At 36.0% G+C, this 24,291-nt stretch overlaps 1 long non-coding RNA gene across 2 annotated transcripts; it reads right to left on the bottom strand.

Annotated features, from left to right (window-relative positions):
• Positions 1-17,442: 17,442 nt before the first annotated feature.
• Positions 17,443-23,715, bottom strand: LOC105666750. 2 transcript variants are annotated; one of them, XR_001099574.3, is made up of 3 exons: positions 23,575-23,715; positions 23,286-23,336; positions 17,443-19,790 (listed from the first exon to the last, which is right to left on the bottom strand). It is a non-coding gene; the product is annotated as an uncharacterized LOC105666750 (long non-coding RNA). The 2 variants fall into 2 exon arrangements; XR_002308707.2 differs by lacking the exon at positions 23,575-23,715 and adding an exon at positions 23,430-23,567.
• Positions 23,716-24,291: the final 576 nt, after the last annotated feature.

The raw sequence follows: 24,291 nt of genomic DNA, 5'->3' as shown, positions 1-24,291 counted from the left end.
AAAATCGGACACCAGATAAGATCAATAAACAACATAAACAAGTATGATACCAAACAACCATTACCGCTATTTCTAGTCGAACTAGAACCTAGAAACAATAACAAAGACATATATGATATAACAAAATTACTAAACACAATAGTAAAAGTGGAGCCACCTAGACATAAAAAAGATATCCCGCAATGCATAAGGTGTCAGCAATACGGCCACACAAAAAACTATTGCAATAGAACCCCGGTATGTGTTAAATGCGCAAGAACCATTTAACAATACACTGCCCATCCACGGGAAAAATAGAGGAAGTTAGATGCTATAACTGTAATGGAAACCACCCAGCCAGCTATAAAGGGTGTGAAGCCAGGAAACAATTACAACGCAAACTGCTCCCGCTGCTACGAAACAAGACATACACTAACTACAAGTGCAACAGGACAGCACAAAATCCGAGACAATACCAAATACAGAGCACGCAATAAACACTAAACATATCAGCACCAAGCATCTCTGGACAGGAGATTAACCTGGAAGCAACATATCCTAGACAAATCTAAACAACTCAGGGACAAACTAGTCTGGACCTACGGAATCCAACTATGGGGAACAGCAAGTAATTCAAACATTGAAATATTCCAACGCTTCCAATCGAAAACGTTAAGATCTCTATTAAATGCACCCTAGTATGTTACCAACGAAACAATCCACCGTGACCTCAGGATACCTACAGTCAAAGATGAAATACACAAGTCCAGAAGCAGATATAACACAGGAGTCAACAACCACCACAACCCATTAGTCACCCAACTACTGGACACGACGGACCAGATCCGCAGACTAAAAAGAAAGTACCCTCTAGATTAAATCCTTAGTTTCAACTAGAACCAACAATATAAAACTATTATAATCCATGTCATTGTATCACGCCAAATTAAGTTACTGAAAATTCTCAACGAGAATTGATTGTAAATATTCTAATAAATAAAAAAAAAGAACAAATGTGGGAAGAATGCTTCTAGCACCTAAGGGACGAGTCCATCGCAGCGGGAGACTACAACTCAAAGCACACTCTATGGGGATCAAGAAATACTACACCTCGAAGCAGAACTCTGGTAAAATACATTAAAAATAATAACCTCAATATATTATCCACAGGAAGACCGACATACTGGCCTACAGACCTGAACAAAAAACCGGACCTACTGGACTTTGCACTTACAAGGGGACTAAACACAAACAAACTAAAAATAACACCCAACCTCGAGCTCAGCACCGATCATACACCCATAATAATTGAATACAGAAACAAACCAATACTCTATAGCAAAACAGAAACATTATGCAATAAAACCACCAAATGGCAAACTTTTAAAGAAATGATAGAAAGTAAAATGAACTGCAACATCCCGTTGAAAACTCCTGAACACATAGAAAAAGCAGTGGCAACATTGACAGCAACTGGCAAAACAAAATGGCAAAAACACAGAACTCGAGAAAACAAAGGTTTATTATACGTTCATATAAATTATGGGGGACAGGCGGGTATTTACCTAACGGGAAAGCTGGTTTTCCCCATGAACAATGTCACCTACGAGCTACGTTGGTAGGAGGCTTCCTCCTGCTATCTTAATTTATTAACGAGGGTTATAATCAATTGGCATCGCGGATCGTTACCCTCTCTTTTCCTAATGAAAAGTGTGAACAGCGAATCCGTGTTGTTAGTTAAAAGACCACACCCACACCGAGCTTTCCACCGTAATAATACGAGAACACCTCGGGACTGAAATTACAAACTCTCAGTCAGTCAACATTTCTCAGATTATTCGCGTAAACTGTGCTTATAAAGTTGTGTTATTTAATAAAGTTCGATAGAAAAGAAATACAAGATTGTGTTACAGCTCAACCTTCTTGTCTTTAAAACCTAGGCCTTAATTTTACGTGACATTTTGGTGATCCTACATCAGTTTCCAGTAAACGAATTTACGCTTTTCGGGCTACGGTCAACTTTGAAGATTGAGGATCAGCGGACCACTGCAACAGTGTAAATACTTTTGACGTTTTGACAAAGGAACACCGCAACGGAACCTTTCCTACGGGCTAAACGATCGAAGTGAGCAAACTCTGGATTCCTTTATCAAACACAGATAGCACAGATAGTACAACCAATATAATGATAATGGCAATGCCACGAGAAGATAAAATCGAAACTGTCAACGCCGCTTCAACTAATAGTAGAATAGACCCAACAGTTAGGGCTATATTAAACGGAATGCAGATCTTCACCCAACAAGTTGACATTCTCAGACTACGTTTTGACGAAACTCAAAGCGCAGAAAAGAAACTCTCAGCAGAGATCGCACTAATAAGGAAGAATTTAGCAAGAATACAAATGGGAAATGTATCAGAAGCCAGTTCCCTAATAACTCAGACACCACCTCAACCATCCGAAAAGAGAACTTTCCCTGAACGTTTTACACAACCAGGGCTTAAAGCTAAAGACGCATTAAGATGTATTCCGATATTAAACGGTGAAGACGATATAGGAGTAGAAGAATTTATTAAAGAAATCAAAGAGATGAGGGTAATGTATAGTGAATAATATTTACTATTAAAAATGATTAAGATTGAGAAAATTTCGGGAAAAACAGCTATGGAAATACCTAATGTGCATATCTCAGAATACGCACATTTATATTAAGCATTACGACAGAACGTAGCAACTCAAGCTTCGGTTCGTGAAAACCAAGACCAATTGCGAGATATTAGACAAGGATTTAACGAAAGCGTACAAAGCTATATTATTTGCTTCAGAATGTTATATAACGAACTACAACACAGTATTACCAACGAATACCCAGACGAAATAACCAGACGTGCCATGAGCGACAGAATTTTGAAAGATTCGCTAACAGACTTTATTCGAGGATTAAAAACAGAGATAGGACAAGTTTTACTTGGCAATCCGTCGCACAATGTTATTGAAGCCAAGAAACGTGCCACCGAAATCGAAAGATATTTTCGTGAAGGCAGAACGCGCAAGCAACAGACTGTTCGCCTCAATAATCGACTACAGTACAAACCACGTCCAGTAACAAACTACGTCCACACCACCCAAGCCGATTCAATATACCTTCGCTCAGCGAATCCTCAAATTTCGGAAATCGTCAAAAACTTGCAAAACGATGAGCTCGCGGAAGACATCGCGAATACGTATGAATTACGGTCCGGTACTCTTTACCTTAGGATACAAAGAAAAGGCAGGTCTCTCTATTTGCCTATTGTTTCAAGAGGCTTTAGATGGTCCGTTATTAACCATGTGCATCAGTCAATTATGCAGTTGGGTTGGGATAAAACGCTCGAGAAACTGTACGAGTATTACTGGTTCGAAGGAATGGCGTAAATTATGTATGTTCGTAAGTTCGTAGAAAATTGTGATGTTTGTCGAGTTTCGAAGACAGGTTCAGATAAAATACAAGCTGAACTATATCCTATACCCAAGACCGGCATAGAGTGCACATGGACATAACGGGCAAGCTAAGCGGCAAAAATGACTCTAAGGAATACGTCATTATTTTGATCGATGCCTTCACGAAATTCATATTCCTGCATCCCGTAAAGTAGATGCCCTTAATACCATCAAAGCACTTAAGTCCGCTAAATTTTTTTCGGCAGTCCCTGTCGGATAATAGCAGATCAAGGAAGATGTTTTATGAGCACAGAATTCCAGGATTTTTGCCAAGGCAAACTTTTTAAACTCCACTTAATAGCAACTGGTGCTAGTAGGGCCAATGGACAGGTAGAGCGTATCATGGGTACCCTGAAGAACATGTTTACAACCGTAGAAACTACCAGGCGATCATGGCAAGACGCGATTGGCGAAATACAATTGGCCTTGAATTGCACCACCAATCGTGTGACTAAATCGAATACTTTGGAATTACTAATCGGAAAAACAGCAAGGCCCTACGGTTTATAGCTACCCGACGACATTCAGTTTGCTGGTGAGTGCCGAAGCGTGCAGACGTGTGTCCAGTGCCCTGCGAAGTCCACAAAACAGTACGTGACCATCCAGTTGCTGCTGAGTGCCGAAACGTGCAGACGTGTGTCCAGTGCCCTGTGAAGTTCACAAAACTCCACGTGACGTCCATCTGTCGAAAGCGAATCCAACAAACCTAGCTAAGGGTTAACAGCCTCTCGACTAGTTCTTTCACACTGAATTAACTAGCTCGATGATGGCTCTAACATTCCAAACAGGCTCTCCGGAGTTAAATTATAACACCGCCGTTCTTCCTCCCCCGTGGCAAAAGGGCAACACATCTCTCTTTGCAAACGACCAGCACACGAAAAAACGCAAGCTGGAACCAATCAAGACAAATGTGAACAAGAGTCAAGCTAAACCACCAGCCAGCCAAGTGACCACCGTGAACGGATTCTCAATACTGGAGACTACGGAAGACTCCATGAATACAACCGAAACGGTAAATAATCTCCATACCCAAAGAATTCCCCCTCCCCCGCCAATATTCATTGATGACGTAATCGGCATTCAGACAATGATAAGGACCATTGAAAAAGGTATCAGCAAAGAGGACTACAAGTTAAAAATTAACAACAACAATGCGAAAATTCTGCTGACCCACCCAGACGCCTATAGAAAAATAACTAAGTTGCTAAAAGCTTTGAATGCAAAATTCCACACGTATCAGTTCAAGCAAGAAAGACCTTTTCGTGTGGTGCTACGCAATATCCACCACTCGGTCGACCTAGACGAACTAAAGTTCGAACTTCAAACACTTGGCCACGAGGTAACCAACATCAGCAACATTAGACATAGAGTCACAAAAATCCTCTATCGCTATTTTTCATAGATTTAAAACAAAAAGGGAACAACAAAGAAATCTACAACGTCAACCGGCTGATGAACTCCATAGTTAAGTTCGAGCCACCTCTTGTAAAGAAAGAAATAGTACAATGCAAAAGGTGCCATAGGTACGGCCACACGCAGAAATACTGCAACCATAACTTCCGGTGCGTAAAATGTGCAGGTAATCACCCCACTGACCAATGCACTAAATCCCCTGAAACCCCCGCTAAGTGCATCCACTGTCAAGGAGAGCATCCTGCGAACTACAAAGGATGCTCAGCCTACAAAACGCTACATAATATCAAGTATCCAAAACAGAGAACCAAGGAGATTACCATACAGGAACCAAGACCCCAAAAACTCACCACACCATCAGTATCCTATGCGCAGGCAACACAAGGAAACGTAAACAACTCGAAAACCCAAAGTAAACACACAGAAAATAGTGCTCCCACTGCACAAAACACAGACAACTTCACTAGACTCGAAAAACTTATCGAGAAGCAATCTGAACAAATTAACAACTTGCTGTCACTTCTCACACTCTTCATGGACAAATTAATATGTACAGAAGCAAAATAAAACCAATGCGAATAGCTCTGTGGAACGCCAACGGTCTAGCTCAGCACAAATTTGAATTAGAACTATTCTTAAAACAACAGCAAATCGACGTGATGCTCATATCCGAAACCCACTTCACCGACAAAAACTACCTCAAAATACACAGCTACAACTTCTACCACACCCAACACCTCAGTGGAAAGGCACACGGCGGCACCGGAATCATCATCAAATCCAGCGTTAAGCATTACGAGCTTCCATCATCCCAGAAAGACTACCTTCAAGCCACAAGCGTAGCAATAGAAGACCGCCATGGTACAATCACCACCTTAGCAGTATACTGCCCTCCCAGACACTCGATTGCTAAAGAGAACTTCGACAGCCTCTTTGATACCCTAGGCAATAGATTCATAGATGGAGGAGACTATAACGCCAAACATACCCAATGGGGCAGCAGACTTGTCACAGCAAGAGGCAAAAACCTCTTGAAAAGCATAACCACCAACAATCTCAACTACCTCACCCATATGAACCCACATACTGGCCCACTGACACTAACAGAATCTCCGATTTACTCGACTTCTTCATAACCAAAAATATCTCGCCTAGATATGTCCAAATCAACTCCTCGACTGAACTCTCTTCCGACCACTCGCCCGTAATAGCAACAGTCGGTTCAGCATTAATCGAGAACCCACCTAATGGCCCCATTCACAACCAACTCACCAACTGGCAGCTCTTTAGAGAAGTCTTTAATCACTCAACCTCTGCCTCAATCTCGCTAGAAACAAAGGAAGATATCGAAACAGCCACAGAATACAGTATGGCATGAAGGGCTACTATACAAGCTTAAAAAGATCCTACCCCACCCATACTACTCCATCTTAAAATCCTACCTAACCAACAGATAATTCATAGTTAAATGCCTAGACGCCACTTCCGCAACATTCACATTCATAGAATCACCACTTCAGCTGTATACTGTCCTCCCAGACACTCCATCGCCAAAGAAGATTTTGACAACTTCCTGGACACCCTGAGCAATAGATTCATAGCTGGAGGAGACTACAACGCCAAACACACCCAATAATGACTGTTTTCACAAATATCTCGCCAGCTTGTCCCCCACAGCCGACTCCAACTACTCACTATGGAAGGCCTCCAGGAAACTCATGCGCGCCCCACAAATAATACCTCCAATCCGCTGCCCGCAAGGTGGATGGGCGCGTAGGCCTATAGAAAAAGCCAACCCATTTGCCAAACACTTGTCTGAAGTATTCAAACCCCATTCCTCCATAGCTGCTGCGGACGTTACCGAATACCTGAACACTCCCTTCCAAATGTCCCCTCCTATTGAACCCTTCACTTCTACAGAGATCATAGTAGCAATCAGTCGCCTAGACCCCAAGAAAGCAGCAGGTCACGACCTAATAGGAAATAAAGCCATCAAGGAACTTCCCATAAAAGGGATTGCACTCATCGCATCAATCTTTAACGCTATCCTCCTATAGTAAATGTGTCATGAACAATCTACTTTTCGATAAATGTGCGGACGTGTTTAAGATATCCAATATTCGAGTGTTTTTCAGATGTTCATCAACTTTCTTCCAGAAGCTTTTATTATATCATTATGACACGACCTTAATCGGATTATTTAGATTCGTGCGATAAAATTCATGGGGTCTGAGAACCTAAACTACCAGTATTCGCAAGCAACGGTCATAAAAATTTACCTAAATGCTCAAGAACACGTAAGCACAATAGTGTTCTTGAACATGTCCAACCTTTGGGAACTGACGTTACCAATAACAGATACAATAACCTGTATGGACGTTATTTAACGTTACATTACGTTACAAGTAATCCAGAATGATCGAGATCTATATAAATGGGTCCGATGAAGATTGGATGCACAATAAAATTAAATATTAAGATCTGGTGTTTCTCGCTTGTGCATTCCATTATCGCATGTTCGCTACCGTAACAGTTCGTCTGCGTCCCGCACGTTCGAAGATTGACAAATCTTGAACAGATGTTATTCTGGTGAAATTAGTTGTGATGCTTTTACAATTTATCAATTCATCAATTATAATTTATCATTTTGCAATCCGTAGGAAAGAGATAACATGCTCGATATTTTAGTTTGTAGCTGTAGATAAATAAAACATATATATTTTTAATATATCTTCTATATAGCAGACCTCATTGAACATATGGAAAATCGCTAGTAGAACATAGATTATGAGAATATATTTAATTCATGAATACATTGTGAAAATTATAGACGAAAATATAAACAGAATATAAGTCAGAGGTAACAAAATTATATAAAACATTATTCAATATATGTTGTAGAACGAATATATTATTCGTTATTTATAATATTTCATATTTTATTTCCTTTGTAAGGTATTTATTATATTTCGATTATACACTCAATCTTCGAATATTTTTCTGCTAAATTATATTATTTTCCCAGAACTTTATAATTTAATTTAATCTTACTGTTTGAAATGATTGACTTCCGTCTGTGAAAACATTCCTGATTGATTCTACCCAAACACTTCCTGTAATATTCAGATCTGATAAATATGCGAACCAATTCAGGGTTTGAATATTTTTAGAAAGATAATAGTTTCAGTAAATTTAACTGTATCGAACATTATCACGTTGAAAGAATCTCTCCGTTCAATGTGACTAAAATGCTTTTCTTATCTTCCATTTATTAAACTGATATATCTATGGCTGTTTATAGCACTGTATCATTACTAGTTCCATTCACTGCTTAAATTAACATCTTCTTCTGAAAATTGCGTTTTGTTTCATCCTTATCATGCTTGCCACGTTTTCAAATATAAATTTCGTTTAGATTAAACGTTGTTTAATCTAACAATGGAGAGGTCATGTATGGTCAACCCAGGTTCATGTATGTTCCCCCTCCGAAATTATATCACAAGAAGCTCCTCCTTTCTGAAGTTTAGATCACGATAAGTATCTGTTCTTCTGTCTGTTCTAATGGAAATGAGTGATCGATGAAATAGTATGCATCGAAATACAATATGGTCAAATACACTAGAATCTGTTACAATATTCTTCAAGGACGGTATAGTTAATCGTCACCCAACACAGATGACCGTGATATTTGTGTTCTATCTGTTCCCTCTTCTTTTTCCATCTACTTAGAGCGTCATTTTTTGCGTTGATTCCCATCGAGCAATCTTGTCCGAACGTGTCGTCACTTTTGCGAAAACTTGTACACGACTTCAATACGTATTCGCCACTCGGTCATTAAAGAGATTTAAGAAATTCTGGTACATTTTCCTTTAAGCATCGTCATCTCAAGAGTATTCCTATTACAGCGTGCAAATATTTCATACCGGTAATAAATACATCGAGTTCGGCAAACGTTCATATAGGTAAAATTTTGGGCATCTAAATTTACTAGCGTAATGCAATGCAACATTTGCTCAAGCAGTTTCACAAACTGAGTTGAGTTTAAGAAAGTGGTAGAACACTTCACAAAAAGCTTCTCGATATTCAGGATAATAGGTTCCATATATTATAAGGAAGTCTTTATGAGGCGATTGTTTCAATAGACTCAGATGTTAGAAAAGAAATTTTACAGGATCCTTAAATCCTGTTTTATTCGTAACCACAGCGGTGAAATTTTGTGCTCGTGTTCAGCAACTGGAGATCAAATTATGTGAATTGCATTTCTCTATGGAACAAAATGCAACTATGCCTATAGTAAATGTGTCATGAACAACCTACTTTTCGATAAATGTGCGGACATGTTTAAGATATCCAATATTCGAATGTTTTTCAGATGTTCATCAACTTTCTTCCAGAAGCTTTTGCATCTTACAAACTTTTTCATTGATTCCGAACTGACTGCGTACAGCTTTATTTGTAAGTATTACACAAGCAAATGTTTCATTTGTTCGTTTACCCAAATTGAGACTTGATATTATTTCATATTATTGTTGCTATATTACATTGCACAATTCTTGTATCAAGGGGAACATGTTAAAATTTTGGATATAGTTTCTTTACAGATAAAGCGTGATTCTATATTCGAAGTATACAAATGTATTCGTTTGTGAAATACTGAAAATATACTCTTCATGATTAGAAAATTGATGCGTACTGCACTGTATATTTGACAGCAATAATTGGATCCATTTCCTTCAGAAACTGTTCACGTGGTCATCTGATTTCACATATAATATCACATGCATCTTCTTCCTGTTTCCGTCTCAAACTTCAAAACGCAAGTTTATCGTTTCTATCCTTTCACTTTTATGTTTTCTTCATTTTCTTTTACTAATGATCGTTTTGTACTGGACCATTTATTTTTATTGCCTGATTACTCTGAGTACGAGTTCTTCAAACTATTCAAATTCCTCATCGTATACGTAGATATTACAAGTTCAAAACGTTGCTGTGTCATTGGCCAATCTGCATAAAGTTCTCGACCAATATCAATATCTTTAGATTTGTTATAGATTTTCCAACATATGTTGATATACGACAAATTACAACATAGTATATAGTACATTGTCGGCTAGAAACTTCTTGTATATTCTACAATTCCGCCCATCTAGACGGATTATTTTTTCATTGTTAAGTACAATTTTTCTTTAATGTTTCTTGCATTGTATACTGTGCACGTATTTTTATGAATTCTATACATTATTCTTTACATTGAGATGTGAAAGATATCTAACGTTGCAGTGTCGCAGATGTTTATATCGCTGCAAAATACGTTGAACGGTTTATCGCAAGGTCTACTATTTTAGCAAATAAATTTTTGGCAATGCGATTGCTCTCTGCACTTGCTTGTGTTATATTTGGTAGAACTTCTAAGCAATTATACTATTATTTTTCCATTCTTACTAACAAATGAAGGAAGACTGATTTCCAAAATTCATTAAGGAATAAAACAATAAAATATTGAGTAGACTTGTACTTTATTACTCTGCCATCAAAACACGTCAGTAGCAATTAATAAGAGATATAACAAGATTCTATTAGGTTTCCCTCCATAAATTTCATATAACATTCATCATATAATATTCTACAACATATGACAGCGATTTTCCCAGTACGTTTAGCACAATATATATAATTTATAAAATATATGTAACATTTCCCCTTGGAGTCTTTAACATGCATCATGATGTAATCTGTATCAAATGTAGTGTCAGATTGCACTATGACGAATAATAATATTACTGGAAAAAATGGAAAATACAAGTAACCAATGTAAAAAAGTAGGATGCCTCTTGTTTAAAGCAACACAACCTCTATATATCATCTGTTGTATCAGTCACCGCGCTTTTATATATGAGAATCATTTACAATTAATTACAACCGATTAGAATGAAATAATTACATAACCATCATACAGAATGATTTATAACACTGAGAGTAATTTAAAATTGTACGATACAATGCGAGAAATATTTTTATGTATAAAATATCACAAATAAAAGTGTAAGATAGTTTATATCAATTAATCAGTATTGAACGATACTATATACCTCATTTGTTTTGGCAAGAAATTTTCATGCTTGTAAAGTTAAAGATTTAGAAAAAACAAGTTCCACCGTCAGAAGATAAGTCAACGATTGCATAGATCTTGGCTTTTTGTAAATAACTATTGCAATATTTATCGTGAAACTGTTTTTTAAATATATTAGAACACTTGCGCTACTTTCATCAGCATTTGTAATCTACCTTGGAATAATAATGGCTAATATTTAATTGGATGTGGTAAGAAGTAGAGAACTAAGAGAACTATAGAGATTGAGAATCTCTTAGCGAAGAAAAAAAGGATATTCCTTGTCTGCAATGCCTGGAAAATTTAAGCTCTCGAAAATAAAAGTCAATAAGATGTTTTTTTTTTATTATTATATTTGTACTTTGCTTTACTTACTTTACAGTACTTTACTTTATAATTGTCCAGCTGGACATTCGGTAAATTTTTCTAACTTAAAGAAAAAAAGATATGTGATCGAGTCAAAGAGAAAAGTTTTTACTGTTCTTCAAGGTGGATCTCACCGGTAATGGGAGAACACTCTAACCTGAAGTCATACATGTAACCAAACACGTTTGACTCAATAGGCCAAAATGATTACCATCCACGTGCAGTCAGTGACTCCAGAAACTCTACTCATTAAAAGATCCAGAATCCAATTTATTGCCAAAATAAAGTGTAAAATACTACACAAATTTTACATAAATACGACTCTGTACCACTGAATCCCGAAACTTGAAACTAGGATTTTCGAATTCTCCGTTTCGAAAACTGACAGATTGCAAAAAAGTGATTAATTCTCAATTTTGCCCTGAAGCAAAGTTCAGCCAAAAACGATAATAAGATAGATTCAAAATTCGTCCACATTTTCCAATTTGGGGCCGTAAACGCCATAAAAGTACTGGTTTATTTCGACGTATCCGAAAGCAAGTAACATCTTCCTTTTTTTTATTAATCTTGTGATTTAGGTTCCATGTGAACTAATATCTCAGTTAAAACAGCACAACAATACTGTTGTGTACAACAGAAATGCTCAAGCAAAATCAGAAAATGTATGCAGTGACACACGGTATAATAGTATTTCAAGGAAAAATAACGTTTATACTGATTTATGCAAAGTAATGGTGACTGCATATGGTTCATTTAAATGTGTAACACCGATAAATTTTTTGAAAAAATATGCAAATAAAAATATTCTTAGCAAGTCAACGCTAGGGGAAGATATATTTGGATTTCAATTGATCAAATAATCGTTAGATAAAATCGGTTGTTACATAAGTAAACACGATGGTTAAACATTATGTGAAAGAGCAGCCTTCAACGCCTCATTCATTTGTTTATAAAGAATTGCAAAAGAAACAAAATCATACGAATTGTACGAATTGTGAATACCGCAAAAAATGTGTTATTTTTTATGTGCACTTGCTGCAAGCTATTGTTCGTAACTAATTCGATTTCGTATACGTTCGAAGCTGGGAGAAGTTTAAAATTATTTTATCCAAACATGTTACGTGTAACACGTATAACACACAGCTTGTGTAAAATACCCGAGAAAATGGGACTATTATTCCCTTCGATCAATAAATTGTTTCTCTGAAGCAAATATTTTTAAAAGTTGCACTTATTGTGTTGGAACAGAGAAAACTATCAAATGTATTGATATGTGATCTTACAGGTAACTTCAGCATCACACAGGATATCCAGAAAATTGTAATACAAGCCACTAAAAGGTCATTTCTTGTTCAAAAATACGTCACAAAAAAGGGATGAGATTTGTTCATCCGAAGTCTTGCGTCCAAGAAAATCGAATTTTAATTTCTGTCAAGTATACGTACGCTTTGAAGAGACCAAGCATTGATTGAATGTGTTCCGTCGTACGCGGCTACTTTGTTTGTATTTACGACTTGGCATGACCTGAATTACTACACGAAGCTTCGTGATCACAGAAATAAACAGGTCCCGTGGGGTTTTATTTACAAACTGCGGCTGAACAAAATAAAAATACGAAATTATCAAGAAAACACCAAGTGCTCAGGTTAGCAAATCAACGCGACAGAAGAAACGAAATATAACGTAGTTTGATCCTTAAAAATAACAATAGAACTACTGGAATCGGGAGACAACAAGCAACGCGTGTCGATAACGATGCACCTGGACGGAGGACATTAATTTGTTTGGGGGACAAAAGATGGAGATGACTATTTCGACTAGATAACAGTATAGTATTTAAACCCATCGACACGAACTGCAGGCAGTGAAAAACAAAAATGAACGTTCGACATTTTCAAAATGTTTTTGCAAAAGATTAATTACGGAAAATGTAATTGAAATATATTTGAAGACCTAAAAGTTATATCTTTGTTCATGGTTCTTCGAAGTGGGTATACGAAACATTCTTGCTATGTGCAACATCAATACTTGGCTATTGAGACAAAGTTTTGAGCTGAACGAAAAAAGATATAGAATCCTAATTTGGCAGATAGCAAGAGTACATATCCGCCTTCGCTACATATTAAATTGAAAGTCACGAAAAACTTCGTAAAAACTTCGTATAGGTAAAAACGGAGCTCGGCACTATGCCGATATATTTTAAAGCAGGGCTGCGGGTGAAAAACTATGAGATAAGAAGGGTAGAATAACAGGAGCGATATAACATCAGGAACCACCTTAATTTTTATGGAGAGGATTAAGACAGTGGAAGAACGTATGCAGGAAAAGTGGAGAGAAGAATGGAGTTATTATAGGGAGGATAGTTGGACAAGGAGACCTATAAATGAATTGCATTTGAAACGAATTGTATTTTTAAGAAGTACAGAAGGAATATTGATCACTTTACTATGCAAATCTTGAGTGGATATGGAATATTTAACGTATATCGTAAGACGATTAATAAGGAGGTCCACTCAAAATGCTGGGATTGCGATATTGAAGGAGATGATGCGGAGCATGCGTTGTTCCACTGTCCTAGGTGGATGAGTGATAGAACAGTATTAGAAAATTACTTCGGTATGCAGCTGACAAGCGATAATCTAATCGAGGCGGTGAGTAGCAAGGAGGAGAATTGGGTGAGATTACAAGGACTATATAAGAAGATCATGAAAGCTAGACAAGTCCAGAAGAGGAACTTTGAAGAGAAAAGGAGACCTACATAAAAGGATCATGATTAGAGGAGGAGTACACACGGAAAGAAGACCGACCCTGAAGTAATGCTGAAAGATTATTCCAGGTTTAGTACTTATATCTTTGCTCCCCAATGTCAACGGGCCCACCGGCTCCGTTGGAAGACTCTATTATGGAGTCTGGGAGTCGGTGGTGTTATATGCGGGGCCTGTATGGGCCAAGGTATTAGAAATTAAGAAGAATAGGAACATCTTGAAAAGGGCAGCATTGACGAGAGCTTCGACGGCCTACTGTACTGTGCGTGCTTATAGGCACTGTGCCCATTTATTTTACAGCAGAGCTTCGGGCCGAAAAATATCGTATTAAAAAGGAGGATTAGCAGGAGTAGTACAACATCCGTTCAAGAACTGGGGCCGCCTCGGTCTATCAAGAGAGGATTATGGCAGTGGAAGAGCGTATCATGGAGAAATAGAAGGAGTGACGATTTTACAGAGAAGACAATTGGAAGAAGCGACTGGTAGCGGATGCATATTTATTTAGAAGATATAGGAGGAATATTCATTACTTCACCATGCAGATCCTGACAGGGCATGGAATTTTTTATGTATTATGTATGATTAATAAGAAGGACCATTCCAGTTGTTGGGACTGGCAATGGTGAAGGCGATGACGCCGAACATGCGCTTTTCCACTGCCCAAGGCGGATACGTGAGAGGACGGACCTAGAAAATTACGTCGGCACATCACTAACAACGGAGAATTTAATTGAACAAGTGGCGAAGAAGGAGGACGACTGGGCAAGGTTTCAGCCCTTGTGCAGGAGAATTATGTTGGCAAGAATGACGCAGGAGAAATTCGTAAAGAGGAGGAGAACTAGAGAAACAAGAAGGTATGGGATTCAAGCATGAGAGAGCGGTGCGTAGTTAAGCCCAGCCCTGAAGTAATACCGTAAGGCGGTTCCGAGGTTGATGCTTCCACAGAAAAGGAGCGGAGAGAGGAGGGGTTTTCAGTGGGTATGGCAACGCCATTGGCCGAGTTCCACTTAGTCCAGTCTTGAGCATGCGTAATAGCATTTTCCCCTCCTCGATTAAAAAAAAAAGTTGATACTTGTACCGATAGAGGAATGGGATGGAGGAGGTGTTTTTAGTGGGTATGGCGTTACCATCTTGCCGAGTCCCACATAACTCAGTGACACGGGTCCTATACTCACGGAGTGAGTATGCATAATGTATTTTCCCTTTCTCGTGCAAAAAAAAATAAAGGTAACAGCGGTGCAACCTACAAATATTTAAAGTTATGTAGCGGCACTCGACAGCAAACTTCCCAACGGTTTCTGTCCCGTGCCTCGCTACACAAGGACTCTACCTTGCGAACAGATGATTGCCAGATGTCGATACACTCTCTCCGAATATTTACAGCGAGCCTAAGGACCCGCTATAAATCTTAGGATTCATGCAGCTAAGATTCTCTAAAGGAACAAATAGTCTCTGTCTCAATAGTCCCTACACATACCACCCACTACGGAAATCTGCTTTTCCTCACGCACGACGCTCCTCGCTAGCAACTTTCTCTCAAGGGCAGTTGTCATCTCTTTTCAACCACCAACTCACGATTTAGCCAATTAACAACGACGTCCATTTCCCTCACTCTCTGAACTAACGCTTTCCTTAACGAATCCGATGATTCCGTACCCTTAGACACACCCAAACACAGTTTTCCTAAGGAGCATCATCGCGACACAAATTCATTCTGTTCTATCGCGAGTCGTGAGGCAAGTTGGAAGACGCCGATCTGAGTTGTCCGTCCGCAGTCGTACGTAATAGCAAATCTGAATTCCTCGACATTCCTCGACGGCAATCGTCTCGACTCGAACCACCGCGTAAAGTATCGCGCCGAGCTTGAACTTGTAATCTCTAACCGATATTTGTACCATGCTTTCGGCGCGCTAGTGTATACCACAGACACAAGCAAATAAATTGTTATTGTTTAACAATACCGAGTGGTTCTTCTATACCTATCACGCACATCACCTCAGTTAAAACACCCAGTTTTACGAGAAGCAAAAATAAAAGTAAATGTTTTTATAGGCCTGTATATACGTCAATTAACACAATGCATGAAAATTGAAAATAAAATAGTATCCATAGAAGAAATAGATATGGGTCTAAATATGCGTATTGCAATTTTCTTGCATCATATCGATCATTATATTACGTTCAAATCATAGAAGAATTGGTATAAGTGTGTAAACAACCGGTATGTAAAATGTTAGAAATCCATTTTTTCGATAGCTGTTACTATAAGAACTCAAAACATCCTCAAACTTAAAAATTTGCAATCTTTTTAAAATTGATTTTTTGCAAACTACTCATCCCTTCAAGCATCAGCGTAGGGCATAACCGATCGACATCGCGGATCGTTACCCTCACTTTTCTTAACGAAAAGTGTGAACAACGAATCCGCGTTCGTCATGCAAAAGGGCACACCCACACTGAACTTTCTTCCGTATGAACGCAAGAGCGACCAATTAGTCAAAAATCTAACGCCTAACTTCTAACTCTAAATAGAACGCCAACGGAGCGTAATTCAAGTCGGTCCGCGACATTGTCAAACATTCGCTTATTCTATTAAGTATCCTACCGTGCTACGTCCACTAATAGACTAAATTCAATTGTAAGAGCCTTGCTCTATATTGTATACATCTATATTATTTTCGCACGACAAGTTGTTAATTGTTTATATCTATTCAATCGTGTAGACTAAGCGTTGGAAATATATATTTTTATAACTCTGTGACTCCCAGTGTTATACCACAACAACTACCCCTATTATCCTAACCGAAATAAGGGGATCGAACTATTCGTGGTGTCGATTATTATAATCGTAACGGGAATTTACGACTCCCGTTGACGCGTATTCTAACGATCGCGTCTCCCCGCGATAGCTCGAAATTACAATAGGAAACCCAAGAAAAAGTATTAGTAAATTACATACTAATCTCAGAAGAAACATTATTTGGAGTTACTTTAACGGATCTACAACAAATAACTTCTGAAATATTATATTATATAAATATTATATTATATTATATTATATTATATTATATTAAGTTTATAATGTTGAATTGTTATATTTTTACTATTGTATATTTGTTTATAATGTAGAGATAAAATAATATAAACCTATTTTGTGAAATACGAGTATGACCCATCGCGATGCACGCCGCCTCACGGAACAGACTCATGTAACCCACCTGTGATGCACGCCGGTATCAACGTGTTAAGTTAATGTTAGATGAATATTATTAAGTGCTGTGGTCAAACCCTGAACCCTCGTCAACATTTTGTAGCGACGACCAAGGACACCAATTCGAATCGCGTTTGTTTGAAGAGTTATGCCGATTGCTCAGCGTCACGCACCTCCGCACGTCGGCCTATTTTCCCGCTTCTAATGGGATGGTAGAGCGCTTACATAGACAACTTAAAGCGGCGATCAAGTGCTACGACACGAGCAACTGGATCGAAATTTTACCTATAGTACTATTAGACATTCGAATCGCGATGTAAGAGGACTTAAACGCAACGACAGCCGAAACGATTTACGGCACCGGCATACGATTGCCGGCAGAATTTTTCTTAGCAACCAAGCAGCAGGCCAACTCGGAATACGCGAACCGGTTAAAAGAACGGATGGAGAAGATCAGGCCTCACCCGGTTACGCTTCATGGCGAAAAGAAAATTTTCATTTTTAAAGAATTAGAAACGTCACTGTAAGTTTTCTTACGTCATGACGCAGTAAGAGGCCCTTAGTACAGTACAGACACAGTATGGCGGACCGTTTAAAGTTATAAAAAGAGACGAAAAAAGTTACACTGTCAAAATAAATAATCGCAACATAACAGTTTCCATAGACCGTTTAAAATCTGCCTTTGTAGTTACGGACGATCTAGAGGAAAAAAGCACCAAATTTCGTGACATACTAATTCCGGTAAAGCAAGCGAACGCGCACCATGAAACCAGCACAAGCAGCGGTCGAACCGCGGAAGAAAACATCAGGAATAGGTATGTTACTCGGTCTAGACGTAGAGTCCGTTTTCGCGATTGGTTCCAGATAGATTTCGGTTAGGCGTTGTAAATTGTCGAAGCGATTGTATCGGTAATTTTTTTAAAAAAAGAAACGACGACAAAGAGATACTTTGATGACGGAAGAGATACACAGTAAATATTTTAAAAGTTTAACTTAATAAAAGCGTTGTCACTGGTAGGGCACAAGAGTCAAAGGACGACGCTAGTCGAGAGCGATTCGTGCTGTTATTTTGCCTCAAGACATTGACTTAGCCTTGACGCATGAAACATAACGATAAATAAACTCCGGGCAAAACAATGTCGCCGCTACATGCAACCGTCGAATGAAGACGAATTTGAATTTTTCGACTCTCTCCCGACCAGTATAAATAAACGGACGCGATTGCGAGCGGACTGTACATATCGAGTATCAAAGAGTATCAACAAGTATCAACGAGTATTTATTGAGTTACGCGACGAACAATAACGAGTATTTATTTCGCGTTTTATATTTTGTATCAACGACTCACGTATACGGCTGTACATCTATTTATTTATTTATTTCAAATATACTTGACAGGCTGTGACAGCAATATTTCGCTCTCGTTATTTCACGATATCTATCCTCGACTAATCCTTCACAATTTTATTGCCGACCTGTTAAATTTGTATTTATGAAAGAAAATGAGACATTAGTTAGGGAAGAAGAAGGTAATAATGGAAGTAGATAATCTTTCTCCCAATACATACAATTCAGACAATGATAATATAAAAGTTAACTTTGCATTGCGCTTAGTCATGTTATACTGTAGAGTTTGTAATATTTTATCATTTTTATTTTGTGGTATTTTTATAAATACCAGTCCAAAATGTTGTACCGATGGAGAATCTTTAAAGAAAATGAATTCGGTAGAAATTATTCAAAAACCTCGCAAACGCGTGTGCAGGTTTTTTCGATGTTAGCATGCGAGGTATCCGGCAAAGTGTGTGCGAATCTCAGATGCCTCGCCTAGAAACATCTCATAAGGAAATCTAAGTAACAGATACGTACTAATTTTCATAAAAATTTGCAAAAGAGTTCATTAGAACTTACCTAAGAACTTAATCGTAATTCGACCGTGTTAATTTGTACTTTCACGAAGAAAACAACCTTATTGACCGGACAATTCTATGGAAGTATTTATAAATCGCACATTAAGCGAACTTATTTACAAGTTAAAATCCAAAATTCTCTGTTGTAAGAACTATAAGAAAAGATAAAAGAGATGTACCTCCTGAATTTCAATCTCATAAACGTCGTGAGGTAAACTATTCTGTTTTGGGATTCGCTCAAGACAGAATATTGATATCTTATGATCCCATGAATTATGATGCTATTGATATAAGTGTGTATGAAACAAAACAAAAATGAAACGTATTCTTTTCATTTGTATTTTTAAATAACGAGTAGAAAAAATAAGGCATAAATAGAATTTATCACCTTTTTTAAATGCATTCCATAATTAAAATCGAATAAAGAAATGAACTTACCAGAGCACCGTAGGAAAGAATTTATGAAGTTTTATCTTACTCAGGAGTCAGTTTGCCTGAACATCACAAAATCCATTCACCTTAAATTTCCGGCAACGAGAACTTTTGAAATAATTTCCTAAAAAAAGAATTTTAGCAGACTTTTTTTTCAATTTTTTAAATGTTAGCAGACAATTTTAATATTTTAACAGATAATTGAACATTGTAGCAGAAATAATAACAAGAGAAAGATAGAATGTGCAAAAATGCGTAAAAGGACATTTAAAAAAATCGAAATAACTGGAAATATAATTAAAAAGTGAAGAGAAAATATCGTGGCTTTCATGTCAGGAGCATAAATGTGAAAATTTTCAGTTCTTGTGACAAATTCGACTTTCTTTTCTTTTTTTGTTTAAATTGAGGTATGTATTGAATTTCATGGCAAAATAATATATATACATATATGTATACATATATAAATATCAAAAATAATAATTTTCCTTAGTTTATTTATCAAAAAGTTATTTCCTTATATTATTATAATACAAAGAATCATAAATATGATGTATAATGCAAGATAAGGATATAAAAAGTAAAATTTATTTCACAATTTCATTTGAATATGGTATGAAAAGTAAGGTTTGGAAGAAAATTTCAGATACATTAATTTCCGGAGTTATTTAATTGCTTTTCATGTTGAGTTGTGAGTTTCCACAGTTGGCCAAATTGCAAAATTTATGCCACTGACATTAAGGAAACAATATAGAGTGTAATAAAAGAAAACAAGAAAATACAAATTGTAAAAAATCACGGAAAAGTAAGGCAGACGTTATGAAAACATAAAATAAAAGAAGCTCAAGAGGGCAATGGTGACTATAATAATAAGAAAAAAACACAAGAGAAATGTCACGAAAATAAATCACACAGTGTAAAGTGGGAGCAGAAGACAAAAAATAAACAACAACAAGTACGAGCAAAGAAAATACAGTTATACAATAAAGGAAATGAAGAAATGGTCTTAAATCAAACCTGAAATCCTACAGAAGATACATATAATGTTGAAGGGAATGGGGAATATGAAAGATGAATTAAAGAAGGTAAGAAAAATTTAAGATTAATTAAGAGAGATTTTATATTATAATAGAGAGATATCAGAATACAGAAAAAGATAGGAGAAAAGAACGGAAAATGAGTACAAGAACAAAGCAGAATGGGCAGAAGAAAGAAGCAAACTCACAAAAAGGAGTGAAGTACTAGAAGAGTCAGACAAAATTAAAAGAAGAAAAGAGGAGGAAAACTATTATTACAAAAAGATTGTAAATAAGAGATAAAGTAGAAGACCCCAAAATGATCTTGAACATAAATAGGTTAAACTTTGTTTCAGGGCATCGCTCTTTTCTGGTTATTGTTTCTATCTTCTAATGTTATTTCATGAATATGAAGATGAATATGAAAATGACAAATAACAGTTTTGAGTTTAGCGATCCATTGTTTCATAAGTAATGATCAATATGTGAATTGATTTGGCAAAGGCAATTTTTAGTATTTTGAACAAGAAGAAAAATATATATAGCCCAACCAATACTATAGCGAAAACATTCATAGTATTGATAGAAATTAATGCTTTAAACGTAATGTGACATAAGAACAAAGTGAACCATATACAATATATAGCTATATGGCATAGGAGTATGGGGTTTTCACTACTTAACAAGAATAGATAAAACACAAACACATTCTCTGAAAAGAATATTATACATGGTGAAATACCATGTAATGCCAGATTATGTGATCAGAAGCAAGAAGAATAGCCTTGGAACACAAAATAATAAAATGAGGCATAAACTATATGTTAAACTGGCAAACGTGGGAGAACATATAATAGACAGGAAAACACTGGAAAAAGTTATACACACATGCTGGGCCGGTGTAAGACAGGTTCAGCGCGTTCGCCAGAACTCGGCTCCTCGTTTTGTGATGACCCGCGGTCTACGGAAATTACCCAATTAAAAAACACCGATTTTGATTAACTTTTTACAGAATGATGATATCATTAACAGATACAAGACATTTTTTTTAATAGCGATGATTCAGTTTAAAGAAGTGACAAAATTCATCAAAGTCCACTAGAGTAAGTTTATTACAAAAGTCATATATGATTACAGATTTTCTACTTTCATTGAATTTTTTGCCCCTTGAAAATGAATTATGGATGCGAAAAAATATTACTTGGATTTGTTTAAAAAACTGTTTAAAAAATAGAGATTGTATTATTATTTAATATTCGTCTTATAAAAGATATATAATATGTAACAGCATTTGTAAATAAATAATGCCTCGTTGTAAAATTTAAGTGTAGGATTTGAAAGTGTATTCAGGCCCCGCAAAATTTTTGAACCCGGTTCCGCCCTCGAGTTATGAAGCCAATGATACAGAAATAATAATAAATTTGAACTGAACAATAATAGAAGAAATAGCAGAGATACTTTCTGGAGAAAAGAAAGAAAGGATAGAATAATCTACCTTTAGTGAAGTATATAAATATGCTAAAAATATAGAAAAAATAATTAAATTTACTTACTTAGATATGGAACTGCTATTAATAACTAAAAGAATAATCAAAGCTAGAGTAGCAAGGAGACAAGAACGATCAGTGAATGCAGAAAAAAGCATAAAATACAAAACAGATGAAAACAAAATGTATAATATGTGTAAGAAAAATAAATTGGATACAGTATTTAGAATTTACGACAAAATTTAATAAATACAACAATGGGATGGTCATTTCTTTTTCTGACAAAGAAAAATAGTTATGAGGGCTGACAAATTTTATTAAAAAGCAAAAGCAGCATTAAGCTAAGATCATTTTACCATAGAGGAATAGCAACTCACACAAATACACAAATTATAATAATCTAAGAACAACTTAAAAACTTTGTTATATTTGTTTCGTAGTAACCAACAAATTTAAAGACTTTTAACCTAAGAATGAATATGCCACAAATAACTTTATGTAGAAATAAACATAAATAATATTAAATAAATTAAATAAATTTTCTTATTGAAGTGTGACAGTCTGTAATAAAAGACGAAATAAAAAAGAAAAAATAACTTTAACAAAGAAGAAATTTATAAAAATGTATTCCTAAAAAATTTTGGCCGATCAGATAATTCAAATACAAGTACAAAAAACAACTAATATTAGATGAAACATGTAATGTATTCTCTCAACATACATTTGCGAAGCGGTTTATTTTATACTTCATTTCCGAGCTTCTTTGTTTCCACCCAAACATGGCAGTTCAGAAGTATTTATATGAAAATTAAGAATTTTCTACGTCAAATCATTTCATTTACAAGACCTCATATATTTCTAGATTATTCACACAAAATTAGTACAGCGCGCAAATTAGTACATTAAAAGAAAATAAGCAATACAGTAACCCAAACAAACAAGAACAAAGGTTAAAATAAGACATTAAAAATAGCAGTTATTATTCAAATTTGTATGAAAAGTCCTTGAGAAAGTAAATTCTTCTTTAAATGAAAGACGGTTATGTATATGAAAATCAAAAATGTAATAAAGATACAAAAAACATAAAAGAAGAAAACTGTATTTGATATTACGACTTACTTTTACATGTAGAATAATTTCCTTTCCAATTACTGTACTACCCCATCCATCCTAGAACAAATTTTTAAGTTAAAATTATTTATACAAAACTAATATGTATACGAATCTTTTCATTTTATAAAATTGTATGTATAAAATATTTACTTTCGTTAAATCTCTTTTTACAGAAACTTTGCAAATCAAATTTCTAATCAAATTTAATTCTCCACTTAGTACTCATTACCAAGTAATGCTTGGTAAATTCAAAAATTATAATATTCAGTAAATTTTTGTAGTATGTACACTCTACCTTGAGTCGAATACGAAAGACGATTAAACAGTACTGAATTCTATGACGATGTGCTAGCCTGATATAATGACGATGAGGTATCGTCGCTTGCTGATTGGTTATGCTTCAAGACTACAAGTGACACCTGTGTACGGTCGTTGGGTAAACCGGTCACTTTACGATATGTTTATGAAATCTAAACGCAATTTTTTTGTTAACAGTTTAATAATTATACTTCAATTTTAGGATTAACGAAACAAATATTTAATAATGATTTTAATACTCAAAATAACGATTATTATAGTGCGAAATTTTATGTGTATATAGTATGTTAAAATATGTAAAATAAAATATATAAATGTTTACATATGCAAAATATATTACATGTATGTGTACCTACATTCAAAATACGTAACAGTTATACAATATTTTAGATTACGAATTTGATTTTAATCGTTCATTATGTTCTTTTATTACAATTTAGTTGTCAATTGCAAATCGATTCGTAAGATTCATAAGGGAAGGATCTTTTTACTGCAAATAGACTAATGGAAGGTTTTTCTCTAAAATGAATTGCAAATAACAATTTTGAATAGAAGTGGAGGAATAAATGTCTTTCCTAAACGAAGAAAAATGAGTAAAGTATGAAAATCTAATAGCTAATAAAATTTTATTCGTTATTGCTTATTGACTGTCGATATTAGACCTTGATATTTCGTGTTAGGTATCCCTATCTCT

The sequence above is a fragment of the Bombus terrestris genome, chromosome 16, assembly GCF_910591885.1.
Source record: "Bombus terrestris chromosome 16, iyBomTerr1.2, whole genome shotgun sequence".
NCBI classification, from domain to species: domain Eukaryota; kingdom Metazoa; phylum Arthropoda; class Insecta; order Hymenoptera; family Apidae; genus Bombus; species Bombus terrestris.
The sequence above is the reverse complement of the archived record's forward strand: the minus strand, read 5'-3'. Positions and strand labels throughout refer to the sequence as shown.